This window comes from Mustelus asterias, unplaced genomic scaffold (genome assembly GCF_964213995.1).
Source record: "Mustelus asterias unplaced genomic scaffold, sMusAst1.hap1.1 HAP1_SCAFFOLD_76, whole genome shotgun sequence".
Taxonomy (NCBI): Eukaryota; Metazoa; Chordata; class Chondrichthyes; order Carcharhiniformes; family Triakidae; genus Mustelus; species Mustelus asterias.
Genome location: NW_027590135.1, coordinates 1,258,596 through 1,273,499, shown reverse-complemented (window position 1 = coordinate 1,273,499; position 14,904 = coordinate 1,258,596). Strand labels below are relative to the sequence as shown.

General features: G+C 43.5%; 2 non-coding genes across 2 annotated transcripts; both read right to left on the bottom strand.

Annotated features, from left to right (window-relative positions):
• Positions 1-9,131: 9,131 nt before the first annotated feature.
• Positions 9,132-9,213, bottom strand: trnas-cga (transfer RNA serine (anticodon CGA)). Its single transcript has one exon. It is a non-coding gene; the product is annotated as a tRNA-Ser (tRNA).
• Positions 9,214-12,278: 3,065 nt separating this feature from the next.
• trnam-cau (transfer RNA methionine (anticodon CAU)) lies at positions 12,279-12,350 on the bottom strand. The gene has a single exon. It is a non-coding gene; the product is annotated as a tRNA-Met (tRNA).
• Positions 12,351-14,904: the final 2,554 nt, after the last annotated feature.

The window sequence follows — 14,904 nt, the reverse complement described above, 5'->3', positions numbered from 1 at the left end:
ATAACTCAGCAAGCTGAAACACAATGAGGATTGGGCAGCAGAAACCACCATTGGCAGTGGACAAAGTGGAGGTGCCAATGTTGACTGGGTTGTGTGACGGAACACGAAGACGTGGCAGGGTGAAGGTAAATAGGAAAGTGGGAACGCTAAATGTTTAATGGTCACTGTACAAATAGAAGGTGCAATGTAGACTGCAGGCTGGATATTCAATGGGGTCTGAGATGGGTGAATAGGCTGTGGAATCTTGGCATGGTAAAGGTTCAATCGCGATTAGGACGGGTAAAGGTATACTCTTTATTTCATATCACCTTTCCTCGACCTTCTGAACGAAATGTATCACCTCATACTTCTTTACAATCATTAAATTGTATCTGTCACGTAATTGCCCCATTCCATCACCCAGTTTATATCTTCTTGACGACGATCAATTTCCTCCTTCATTCGGTGCATAATATTTTCAAGTTTTGCATCATGGAAAGTTGTTCTGAGTTTTGAGATGGGTAAATAAACTCTGGAATCTTGGTAAGGTAAAGGTGCCTCACCTGAAGAAGTGGCTTGGGGCTCCGAAAGCTTGTGTGGCTTTTGCTACCAAATGAACCTGTTCGACTTTACACTGGTGTTGTTCAACTTCTTACTTTGTTTACCCCAGTCCAACGCCGGCATCTCCACATCATGGTAAAGTTACAACATGGATTAGGAAGAGGATATCACCTCTCATCGACCTTCGGACTTCAATGTATCACTTCACACTTGTTACATAAATTAAAGTTTTTTTATTAGTCACAAGTAGGCTGACATTAACACTGCAATGAAATTACTGTGAAAATCCTCAAATTAAATGTCATGTGCCATGTGTCTGCCCATTCCAAATGCCTGTCTATATCTTCTTGAAGTCGTGCAATATCCTTCTCACTCAAGTTCATTATATTCCAAGTCTTCCATCATTGGCAAATTTTGAGATTGAAATCTATACACCAAGATATAGATCAGTAATATAAATCAAGAAAATAAAGTTTCTCTCTATATACCATCCCCAATCAAAGGTAAGTAAAGTTTACTGTGTCCGATGTTTTAATAGGTTTGCACTAATAATTAAGCTGTTGCTTAATGAAATTCCAACTATGCTAAACAGCAATGATTCAAAATGCCACTTGGTTCAAAATAAAATGCCTGCCGGTATTAACATTTTCACTTAAAAAGCATAGCCTTTGCTGATTTTTCGGGATTGAAATGGTGAATACAGGGGGAAGCAGCCTATTGATAGATTTGGAAATGATAAGGCCAATGCATTTAGTATTCCTAAATTCCTCCGTCCCAGGTTCAATATCATTCAATATAACAAGTTCCAAATTAAACCGACTACATGGGAAAGTACATTAATATTGAATTCTCTATGGGATTTAATGCTGACATCCAATCATTAATTCCTGTTTGATCTGCCTCTGCAACAGGGACAACTCATGTTAATCTCTTCCGCTCTGTTGCAGTTCTGGGTTGCGGCCAGTAGATGTCGGCACTTGTCGGCAGGCTGAAATTTAGGCAACTGATAGGGTCACAACAGACAATGTCGAAACTTCAGTCAGGAGTCTAACAACACCAGGTTTAAGTCCAACAAGTGTATTTGGTAGCAAACGCCACTAGCTTTCGGGGCGCTGCTCCTTCGGCAGGTGAGTGGGAGTTCTGTTCACAAACATCTCCAAAGCATAAACTCTAGTCTGCCAGTGTGCTAACATCGACTGGCCGCAACCCAGAACTGAAACAGAGCGGAAGATACCTCCATGAACTGTCAGTGTTGCAGAATCAGATCAAACAGGAATTAATGATTGGATATCAGCATTAAATCCAATAGAGAATTCAATATTAATGTACTTTCCCATGAGGTCGGTATAATTTGGAACTTGGTATAGGCTGGAGCAGTTGACTCGATTAGTTCAGCTGTATTGAAGGGAAATCTAGGTAATGAGACGATGGAGAATGGAATTCAGAGATAAGCAGATGATGTTACATTAAAGATTTGAGCAGAGGATCGTGCGGAATCATGTACTAAGTGCATCAAAAGGCCCAATTTCAATTCGATATCTTCCGGGTAGAATGAGTACAGATTTTCAAAGTGTCTCAGCTGGATTTAGAATGAATATCACACACTTATGTTGTACCGGAGACAGAATACGTCCAGCGCCTGTTGAATCTTAGAATAGATACAAAAGAGAGAGATAGAGACCATTACACCCTTTGTCTGTGTGCTGTCCTGTACAAGAACAACTCATCTCGTCCCTTTCCCAAACATTGTATCATAAACCTGCAAATCATTTCTCTTCAGGTGCTAATTCCTTTCCCCTGACAATCCTGATTTGATGCTGTCTCTGCCACACGCTCAGGCAGTGCTTTCCAGGTCCTAATCACTCAGCACATTAAAAAAACGATCCTTCTCCACTCTGCCAATGGGAACAGTTTTTCTTCATCTACTCTTCTTGGACAGCACAATCAAACCCACGACTGCTACCGTCTATAAGGTCAGTGGCAGCAGATACATGGGAACACCAGCACCTAGAAGTTGTCCTCCAAGGCACTCACCGTCCTGGCTTGGAAAAATGTCACCGTACGTTCACTGTCGCAAAATCCTGGAACAAACTCCCGAACACGATTAGGTTACGAGCACTGTGGCAGTACCTACGCCTCAGGGACTGCAGCGGTTCAAGGGGGAAGCTCACATCACATTTTCAGGGTCAACTATGGACGATACACTGGTGTTGGGGTTAAATAACAATACAGAAATGAATATTTCTCTGGCTATATTAATGGGCAGCATTAGTTCAGAGTGCTGTAGCAGAGTGGCACAGCGGAATCGTGCTGGGCCCACAACCCAGAAGTTGATGGATCAAAATCATCCTCTGTTAATACTGATAATAAAATCTCTTGAAATCAACACCAATGCATTTGTGACTTTTACGTGGAGTTTGCAGACAGATATTTACATTCGCTTCATTTCTCTCGTTAAATGCCTCAATCTGCAGTGAATCACGTGTATATGCACACAAGCTAGAAATACTGTGAAAATGCATCAGCATATATTAGTGATTTGGGTAACGTTGTACAGGGCAGAGTTCCTGAATTTGTGGATAATGTGAAACTTAGAAGTGTTGCGAAATGTGAGGAGGATCGTGCAAATCTTCAAAAAGGACATAGCCAAGTTGTTTGAATGAATGGAAAAGAGGCCAGTGGAATTTAAAGCAGAGAATTTTGAAGGGATTCATTCTGATGAGAAGATTATAGAGACAATATAAATTAAAGGGTACAACTCCAAATGAGGTGCAGGAGCAGACGGAACTGGTTGTGCCTGTGTATATGTCACTGAACAGGTCAGGACAAGTTAAGATACGTTTAATAAAGCATATTGAATTCTACCCTTTATTAACAGGGTCATAGAGTACAAGAGCAAGGAGGTTATGTTCAAAAGGTGTAAGACACTAAAACATCCAGCTGGAGTATTGCAGCCTGTTTTGGAAGCCACGCTTTAGGTGGAGAGAGTGCATAAAAGGTTCATGAGATTGTTTGTGAATGAGGAACTTCACGAATTAAATGGATCAAAGACTTTGGAATTGTTCTCCTTGCAGAAGTGAAAATTGAAGGAGATTTAATGGAGGTATTAAATGTCATGACTCGTCTGGATGGAGTGGATAGGGACAAACTATAACTAATCTTGGAATGATCAATGATGAGAAAGCAGATGTAACACCATTAGCAAAGGATGGAATAGAAACACAAACAGAACCTTTCTCACACAGTGAATGCTTAATATGAGGAATGCACTGCCGGAGAGTGTGATGGAGGTAAGTTCAATTGAAGCATTCTAAAAAGAATTAGGCTGTTACATGAACAAGACAAATGTACAGGATTACAGGGAGAAGGTGGAGATGTTCATTTTCTGTCAGAACATTAATAAATTCTCATTCGTCGCTCATCACTGATTCGAGAGTGAACTGTTCTCTTGTTGCATCTAAACACGGTGAAGTACAGCAATGCTTCAATGACAAAACAGTTGGTGGGGTAAGTCTAAACGGGAGGTAAAGAAACCAAGTTTGTGTTGAGAAGGAAGTGAAAACAAAAACAAGAGTAAACAAGAGGGTAAAAACCAAAACCTGCAAAGAAATTTTGGAAGCAAAATGGAGCTGAGTTTAATGTCTGAAATTGTTTGACTCGGTGCTGCGTCTGGAAGGCTGTAAAATGTTTCATTGAGAGATGAGTTTCTGTTCCTGGAAATTACATTAAGCTTTTCATTGGAATATTGCAGGAGGCTGAGATGGAAAGATCAGTATAAAGCAAGGTTGAAAATTGAAATGACAGGAGACTGTGAAATCCGAGTGATGTTTATTAACTGAACAGAAGAGTTTCACGAAGCAGTCACTTCCTCTGTGACTGGATCCTGAACTTCCGAACTTACAGACCACAATAACAAAGGATAGACAATAATACCTTCTCCACGATCATCCTCAGCACCGGTGCCCCACAGGGCTGTGTTCTCAGCCCCCTCCTATACATCTTATACGCCTATGATTGTGTGGCGAAATTCCCCTCCAATTCGATTTTCAAGTTTGCTGACGACACTTCCGTAGTGGGTCTGATCTCAAACAATGATAAGACAGAGTACAGGAATGAGAGAGAGAATCTGGTGAACTGGTGCGGCAACAATAATCTCTCCCTCAATGTCAACAAAATGAGAGATTGTCATCTATTTCAGGAAGCGTAAAGGAGAACATACAAATGTCTACATCAACGGAGACGAAGTAGAAAGGATCGAGAGCTTCAAGTTTTTAGGTGTCCAGATCACCAACAACCTGTCCTGGTCCACCCATGCCGACACTACAGTTAAGAAAGCCCACCAATGCCTCTACTTTCTCAGAAGACGAAGGAAATTTGGCATGTCACCTACGACTCGCACCACCTTTTACAGATGCACCAAATAAATCATTATTTCTGGTTATATCTCAGCTTGGTATGGCTCCTGCCCTGCCCAAGACCGCAAGGAACTACAAAAGATCATGAATATAGCCCAATCCAACACGCAAACCAGCCTCCCATCCATTGGCTCTGTCTGCACTTCCCGCTGCCTCGGCAAAGCAGCCAGCATAATTAAGGACCCCAGGACCCTGGACGATTCCATCTTCTTCCGTCGAAAAAAAGATGCAGAAGTCTGAGGTCAAGTACCAACCAACTCAAGAACAGCTTCTTCCCTGCTGCCATTCCCTGCTTTTGAGTGGGGTACCTTGCATTAAGTTGATCTTTCTCCACACCCATGCTACGACTGTAACACGACATTCTGCACTCTCTCGTTTCCTTCTCTATGAACGGTATGTTTTGTCTGTATAGCACGCAAGAAACAATATTTTTCACTGTATGTTAATACATATGTCAATAATAAATCAAATAATAAATAATACATAAATAAATAATCTGCCCAACATGACAGATAGCTTGATAAGCAAAATAACATGTTCAAAAAAAGAAATATAGAAATCAATCTTACAAGTGGAATTTGTGTTTAGGGATCTGAACAGTGAGGACGGAATATGGAACTTATCACACCAACAATTCCAATCCATTTTCCTGTTTCCTCACCAGATGATCTGCTCTCACTGAGGTTGACAGGGATTTCAAGCTTTTATGTCCCACTTCCCTGTTTTCACCCTCATCCCTTCCCGTCTAAAACTATGAAAGTTTTCCCCTCTTCATCACGGCGACACAGTGGTGCAATGATTAGCACTGCTGCCTTACAGCGCCAGGAACCTGGGTTCGATTGCTGGCTTAGGTCACTATCTGTTTGAAGTAAGTACGCTCTCCCTATGGCTGCATGAATTTCTTCTGGGTGCTCCAGTTTCCTCCAACAGCCCGAAAGATATGCTGGTTAGGTGCATTGGCCATGCTAAATTCTCCCTCAGTGTACTCAAACAGGTGCTGAAGTGCAGCGACTAGGGGACTTTCACCATAACTTCATTGCAGTGTTAATGTCTGCCTACTTGGGACACTGATAAATAAACAAACTTCACTTTACCATCTTCCCCAATATTCTTCTCATTCAATGCATCATCCTTTGTCATTTCTGCCAACTCTAGATTGTTGCCACCACTAGAACTCCACTCCCCTCTGCAGTCCTTTCAATTTTCTGAGTGGAGATTTTCCTCTTTACACCTTCGCCCATGTCCTATCAATTAAAGCAATTCCGCCTCCCCCCGCCCCCCCCCCCCCCCCCCCCCCACACCCAATCGAATGTACTCAATGTCCAACGCCTCTAACATTACTTCCAGATGAAAGGCCAATTTCTTCTCCCAAATTACTCGTATTTGCTGTTCACATCATGCTCTGCTCTGGATTGTGAAGACCAAACAAAGATCGATTACTAACCCTCTGGGATTTCTCCATTCAGTCCAAAATTGTGGCTCCACTTCTGCTCAGAATTCTGGCCCACTATCTTTTTAATTCTTCACTTGTTTTCACTCTGATCTCTCTGTCCTTCGTCTTCTCTCATATTCCAATGAAGCTCAGTGCACAATTCCTGAACGCACTATTTTGATATCTTCACTTGTTCTCTTTCTATTCATGGTAGCCTTGCACCACCAGTTCCTGCATTTCATCTCTCTTGTACTCTCCGCAATCACAGACTTTCTATTTTGTCCCTTTATTTTCTGCCGTTATCAATCTGCTATTTTCTTTTGGTCAAGAGCTTCAAGTTTTTAGGTGTGCAGATTACCAACAAACTGTCCTGGTCCCTCCAGGCCAAGGGAAAGCCCCCCAACGCTTCTATTTTCTCAGCAGGCTAAGAAAATTCTGCATGTCCACTCCGACTCTCAGCAACCTTAACAGATGCACCACAGAACACATTATTTCCGGTTGCATCAGAGGCTCCTTCTCTAACCAAGAATGGAAGCAACTACAAAGGATCATGAACGAAGCCCAGTCCATCACACACACCAGTCTCCCATCCATTGACTCTGTCTACACATCCCGCTGCCTCAGAAATGCAGCCAGCATAATCAAGGATCACACAAACCCCCGACATACTCTCTTCGACTTTCCGTTGGAAAAAAGATGCAAAAGTCTGTGATCACGTATCAACTCACTCAGGAATACCTTCTTTCCTGCTGCCATCAAACTCTTGAACAGACCTACCTTACATTCAACTAATCTTTTTCTACATCCTAGCCATGACTGGACTACTACATTCTCCTTTCCTTTTCTATGATTGGTATACGTTGTCTGCATGGCATACAAGAAACAATATTTTTCACAAAATACTAATACTGGGTACAACAATAAATTACACCAAAAATCAAATAAAATCAAACTTAAGGCAGGAAGGTGGGCACACTGTTTGGGGGGCACACTGTTGCCTCAGTGCGCCAGCGACCCGGGTTCAATTCCAGCCTCAGGTGACTGTCTGTGTGCAGTTTGCATGTTCTTGCTGTGTCCTCGTCGTTTTCCTTTGGGTGCTGCTGTTTCCCCCCAAACTCCAAAGATGTGTGCCTTAGGTTGATTGGCCATGTTATAATTGTCCCTTCGTGTCAGGGGGACAAGCAAGGTAAATACATGGGGTTACGGGGATAGGAACTGGGTGGGTTGTTCTCTCTGCAGGCTTGATGGGCGAAACGGCCTCCTTCTGCACTGCGGGGATTATATGATTCTTCTTTGAAATTGTTGCATTACTTTGAGATTGTAATCTCTGTCCCAATTTTGTACATTTCTTGGAATTTTACGCACATTTGTAGTTTCAGCACGAGTGCATTTATCTCAGCCTCATCCCAGCAACTCCTTTGTCATTTAATGTCTCCTGCCCTCAACGATGCTTTGAAGCCAGAAGAGAAATATTCATGCTAAATTCAGTAATAAGTATCGACCACGAATGAGTTAATATTCTGACAGTATTTTTGAGGCAGCGCAAGATCACACAAATGCTATAATTTTTACCTTATGTAAGGTTGATATGGACAGAATGAGCGGTAAGTTGAACTTGTTAAATTGCCACAGGTGCCAACAGGCAAACACAAACAATCGGAGACACAGAAAGAAACATATGGAACAATACGTATCTAATACAATCGGAAAGGATGGAAACTTCACCTGATCAATTCATGGTGATTTTGGGAGTGACATTCCATGTTTTAAACCAGTGGTTAAGAAGCAATGTTGATTTTTGTCCAAATAATGATGAACTATGTCTTTAACGTGGTGCTGTTTCCACTGTGCTGATACTCTCGTCCCTCTCGACGGTACATGTCACAGGGAGGACGGTGCTTTCCAAAAAAACATGGTGACTTATTGCAGGGTGTCCGGTAGATCAGACACACTGCAACTATTATGGATAAACTATTTCTGTGAAATCATTGATCGTATCTGCTTCCACCACCATCATAGAGAACGAGATTGATCCATTACTCTTCTGGCTGAGTGATGTTGCCCTCTTTTTAGGTCAAACCAAATAAACAAACTCAAATTAAGTCAGGACAAAGTAAAAGGGGCAGCTCCCCAAAAAGGAGGGGGAACAGCCCGAACAGAAATCAAACTACAAAGGAAACTTAAAAACATCAAATTAAAATGTGATTATTAGGGTCGATAATGCACCCCAACCCCTGCGGTGCCCAGCGGGCGCGGAAGGCGTCAACCCCGCCCGTGGACACGGCATGCTCCCTCTCCAGTGACACCTGGCCGCGAACGTAGCCGCGGTAGAGGGGCAGACAGTCAGGATGGACGGCCCCCTCGATCGCCCGCTGCCTGGACCGGTAAATGGCGCGTTTCGCCAGGCCCAGGAGCAGGTTCACGAGGAGGTCGCCATCCCGACCCTCCCCTCTCCGCACCGGGTGTCCGTAGATCAGGAGCGTGGGACTGAAGTGCAGACAAAACATCAACAAAAGGTTCTTTAGGAAAACATAAAGGGAGTGCAGCCTAAGACACACAACATAGACATGGTCCACGGACTCCACAAGGCCGCAGAAAGGGCAGTCTTCGGAGCCCGTGAACCAGTGAATCCTACGGTTGTGCGGAACTGCTGCATGCATCACCCTCCACTCAGGTCCCCGACGTAATTGGGGAAAAAATTGGCGACTTCGTACGTGCCTGAAGGAAACATTGCCAGCCATAATCGCTGCGAGCAGGGTTCGAACCTGCGCGGGGAAACCCCATTGGATTTCGAATCCAACGCCTTAACCACTCGGCCACCGCAGCTGCTTATTTGCTGGACTAATGTAACCACCTCAGTAACGTGCATATATTAACTTCATCAGGACCAGGATTGGACAGAGCACAGTGTGTGAGCTGAAATTTGTTCCTGAACTTTTACTTTGTATCTTTGTCTCTGAATTCATTTATGAGGCCAGTGATTTGGTTTTTTTTTCTATTTAACTAATTTTTCAGTGAAAACTAATTACGTCCGAAGAGAAAATGAAAACAAAAGTATCTCTATTACTGGCGAATGTTGCGTTCGCCCTGTTTTGTTCACTCGTTTTAAAATACAAGAGGCCGCCGATAAGGTTCTAAATAAATTATCAATGCAATAGCCGGGCATCGAACCCAGACCACCTGCGTGGAAAGCAGCTAATTCCACCACTATACCACCATCGCTCGCGCTGTATCAGCAACCGTTATTCGCGTTAGTTATAATTACGGAACTACCTTCGTTGCTGATTTCATCAGGCACCAGGTGTGCCCGTCGGAAACTGAAATTGGCTTGTCTCGTTTTCGCCACCTTTTTACTATTGTTTCATACTGGGAATTCATTGATCAATTTGGAGGCCTGTTCTTTCATTGAACAAAGTGTCCACTCAAAGTAAATTGAAGCTGAATTTTCCATTAGAAAGATCGTGATGGTGAGGATTTTTAGTGAATTTCATTTTAAGAGTGCTCAGCTACTGTTATGACCTGCGATAACTAATTAAAGACATCAGAACCGTGATTGCCAGGAACTGACCCTAGATCAAATGCTCGCACAGTCACCACTCCACCACCATCGCTCACCTGGTTCTGCCACCCACTCTGTAAGAAAGTTCAGCTCTGACAGTGAATCTGGTTTCCTCCAGGTCCAATCGGAGGATGGACAGAAACTGTCTGTCACTGTCAGAAACTGCATTATCAGCGAGTGCGGGATGATCATTTAACTGGCTGTTACTGGTTGTTGTGGTTGTGATTTACTGTTACCTGTCAGTGCAAGAACAACACATAAAACTATACAAACACTTAGTTGAAGAAAGGACTTCTCTTGTGGCACTGGGAGTATTTGCATAATGGATGTCTGGTTCTGTTCAGTTTGACGGCAGTCACGTTTGATGCACTTTGATTCTTGTATTTATTTTCCCACGATACCCTTTCCCTTTCGCGACGTGTCGTGTTTATTTGCTCGTTTGCCTAAATGTTGAACTGAAACCAATTGGAATTGGCCTATTATTTCAGCAAGATGCACCTTCTACTCTGAGCGCTCTTTGTTGCAGTAGAAGCGCTGCAGCTGCGGATCTGTGGCGCAAAGAGTGGCATGTAGGACTTCTCATCATTGTTTTATTTAATTTGATTTGATTTATTATTGTCACATGTATTAATATACAGTGAAAAAGTATTTTTTCTTGTGCGCTGTAGAGACCAAGCATACCGTTCATAGAGAAGGAAAGATGAGACTGCAGAATGTAGTGTTACAATCATAGCTAGGGTGTCGAGAAAGATCAACGTAATGCAAGGGAGGTCCATTCAGAGGCAGCAGGGCAGAAGCTGTTCTTCGGTCGGTTGGTAGGTGACCCCAGACTGTTGTATCTTTTTCACGATGGAAGAAGGTGGAAGAGAGAATGTTGTCTGGTGAGATATTCAGACGTTGTGGGTCAGAATCTCATCGAAGTCGGCTTTTTAGGTAAAGTTTGAAGAAATTAGGAACGGTTGTGTCAATGCTCTCAGAGAAGTGAAACTGCCGCCTCGAACTCCAGGAGAATCCCTGCAGGGCAGAAGGAGAACATTCGGTCCATCGGGCCTGCACCGACAACAATCCCACCCAGCCTGTATCCTCGTAACCCCACATATTTACCGTGCTAATCCCTCTGACACTAAGGGACTATTTAGCATGGCCAATCCTGCTAATACGGTGCTAATTTTCATGGCTGAGCTGCCTATTCCAGAAAGACAAAATCTCCCATTCGGGCCGCAAATGAAGCTGGCGTCTGCTTTGGAGAGTCTGAAACCTCAGGTTTCCCTGGTGGCAAACTCCTCTCCAAAACTGGTGTCCTGATTTTAATCGAGTTTCTCATCTGATTAGAAATATGGGAATGTGGAATTGTTCTGGATTATTCACCCCTCAAGCCTGTGTATCCAAACTTCATCTTGGTTCTGTGAAGCTCAAAACACTGAACGAATCATTAGTTCACCGGCAATAAGGATACAGAACAAATGCACCACCGACGAGGATGGGATTCGAACCCACGCGTGCAGAGCACAATGGATTAGCAGCCTTAACCACTCGGCCATGAAATGGTCACTCTGCAATCCATTTTCAGTGTTTTAACATCCGGAAGAAAGAACATATTTCTCCCGCAGGAAAATGTTGCCTTTCTGCTTTCTCGTTAATCTTGATTCGCTGTTACTTTTCCATTTGATGTAAATTCAGAGAAAGTAAAGAGAGGGGCAGTTTACCTCTCTGGTCCCTGTTTGGTTTTGAATTCATCGAACATGACCCTGATGTAAAAAGTAGCAGCTGCTGCGAGTTTGTGGCGCAACGGGAGAGCGTCTAACTTCAGAGTAAAAAGCTGCGTGTTCGAATCACGGAGCTTTTCTGCGTTGGTCTTTGGATTTTGGTTGTTTCCAATTGTTCCTGAAATGATACAACTGTGATAGAATTGAAATTTTAGGGATGCTTCCGTTTTGCATGCTCAGTTTACTTTTTTGCACACTTTCATATTTGAACAATGTGTCAGAGATATGATTCGTCCATTGTTTGTAAAATTAAAGCAAGGTCCACAGTCCCAGTTGTATCTGGGAGGCATCAATGGGGAGAGCTGACCGGTGGTGATTTCACCAGAGGAGTCACATCTCAGGCGAGGAGCAAGGCTGAGAAGGTGGGGCCTTCATGAACAATCTCAACCGATACTGGAATTGATCCCGCGCTGCTGGCTGAATGAACTGTTTTGCCAACTGAGACAAATACGCTGTGCTACTCGTTAATGAAAATCAAGAAGGTGAAGCAAATGAACTGCAAAGAAAACCCTGATTTGCTTTTGGGCAGCAGCAGAATACTTCTTTTTGATGGAGTGATTACATGATAGCAGAGGATGGTTTTGATCCATCGACCTCTGGGTTATGGGCCCAGCACGCTTCCGCTGCGCCACTCTGCTTCCTTGAACTAAGCAGCTTGATAGGTGACCTCAGAGGGCAGCTTAGAGTCAACCACATTGCTGTTGGTCGGGGGCCACATGTCGGTCCAGACCAGGTAAAAAAAAAATCATTTCTTAAAGGACATCAGTGAACCAGCTGTGTTATTTTATGAAAATCGATTCGTGGTCATTGGACTTTTAATTCCAGATGTTTTTATTGATATCAAATTTCACCAACTGCCATGGCGGTGTGAGTGTGTGTGTGTGTGTGTGAGAGAGAGAGAGAGAGAGAGAGATTCTCACATAGTCAGCCTGTTTGTGAGTATGGATTAATCCTTTATATTCCCTCATAAACACGGTGATCCCTTGGTCTTTGTGAATTCCTCAGATACACTTGTACCACTGAGACTCTGGTGTGCAGGTGGAGGGTGGGGTGAGGTTTGAAGGCAATGCTGCAGGGTGCTCAGTGTGAAAGCAGCCGATTTTGAAGTACGTGTGTCGGAAAGTGAAGGGTGAACTTGTCTGTGTGAACATCACAGAAAAGCTCTGTCTGGTGCTGCGTCCAAGAGACAACTTTTGGGTTGTCAGTAAATTAACTCCTGTAATGAAGGCACAAAATCTGAAACAGGAAATGCTGGAAATATTCAGCAGCTCCGAAAGCAGCTGTGGAGAAATATTCCTGTTGCCAGGATGAAAGCCTCCAATAGCATAGTGCACGTTGCTCAGACCTCTCAACCTTAGCACCTTCTTGCAAGGAACCCGTAGGGCGGGAATTGGGTCTTTGTTGACTTGAGCAAATAGAACAATGCACAAGCCTTGTAAACAGGAGATCTTGGTTTCAAATCCCAGCGAGAGCCTTGAGTCCTTTCAAGTGATCAGTGCAATTGTGCAAGTCGCAATGTCCCATCCTTGCTAGTCGATATTGTCTTTACCTTTACAGTGGATGATCTACAAAGATGAAACAAAAACATATTTCGAGACTGCCCACAAATATAGTCTACTATTTATTTACTCGATCAGGTATTTTCATCATCTTGCAACTTTCCATTTTTTTTCTCAGGGAATTTCTAACACAGTCGAATGGCCTTACAATCATACAATCCCAACAGTGCTGAAGGAGACCATTCTGCCCATCGAGTCTGTACCGACTCTCCAACAGAGAATCGCACACAGGACCTATCCCCGCGTCGCCACGCATCCACCCCGCTAATCTACCTATACAAACACCTTCGGGATCAAGGGGCAATCTAGCATGGCCAATCCACCCAACTTGCTCATCTTTGGACTGTGGGAGTAAACAGGAGCACTTGGTTTCCTGAGATATCTTGCCTGGGTGAATGCAGCTTGAACAGCACTACAGAAGTTGAGCACCATCCAGGACAAATCATCCCACTTCATTCGCTTCCCACGCATAAAAATTCACTCCCTCCACTACAGCAGTGCGCACCATCGACACGATGCACTGCAGCAGCTCAGCAAGGCTCCTTTGCCAGCAGCTTCCAAACCAATGACTACGACAGACTGGAAGGACAATCGCAGCAGACACACCAGAATAACACCACCAGGTTGCAGGGCACTGATATTCATTTATTGATTGTAGTTATTTGTAAGTTGTTGTTGTGTGTGTGTGTTCTTTAATCCTCTTTATCTTCCAAAAGAAGTGAAATATCTAATTGAAAAAGATGCTACTATTTCTAACCCAACCAGCGAACGTTGTGTCAAACTTAAAGAAAGCCCCCGGGGTTTGTGATTTATTCTCGAGTTAGTGGTTTCCCTGGGAGCCGAGGCAACAGAAACAGCCTGGAGAGTTGGCAGAGCAGGAAATGTCGGTGCCGAAGCTGAATCACATCATTGAAGTACCTAACTGTTTGCCACTAATCTGACCCAAAATCCAACGCTGGTGGGTCTCGAAACAACAACCTTTGAATGGCTAACTTGCTATCATGTAGAAGTCCAACGCGCCACAGAGCTGCGTGACGAAAGTTTACTTTATTTGTCCATATATGGATTATTGACAACGTAGAAACGATTCGTGTTTTTACCAATCTCGTAATTAAAACGCCAAGAACTGTTCAGAGGATCTTCATTGATTGCAACTCGTGTTGGAACATCTTATGTCTGTTGAGACAGTTGTGGAAATACACACCTTTATACAGGAAATGTGTCCATCACAGAATGATCCTCCCTCTCTCTCTTCCTCATTCTCCTGTACAGCTTGGAGTCAAATCTCGCAGGCTTGATAGTCGGGAGACACGTTCTACTCTACCTGTCACAGGGCTGATCAGAACCTGTTCCCTATTCCAGTAAAACATCTGCACAGAACACAACGCAAAGCTGGAAGTTGGAAATCTGAAACAAAAACAGAAAATGCTGGAAGTGCTCAGCGGATGAGGCAAAATTTTTGATTAATGGAGATTTCTGGAAAACAAACTCCTGAAGCACAGCACAGCTGCACAGTTTAAAGTTTCCTTTCATCCACAATGGATGGGCCATTCTATGATTTTGAATAATCCAAATTGACAATGCGCATTGTTATTCTAGTGGCCACAGCCTGAAAACCACTCCAGGCATTGAT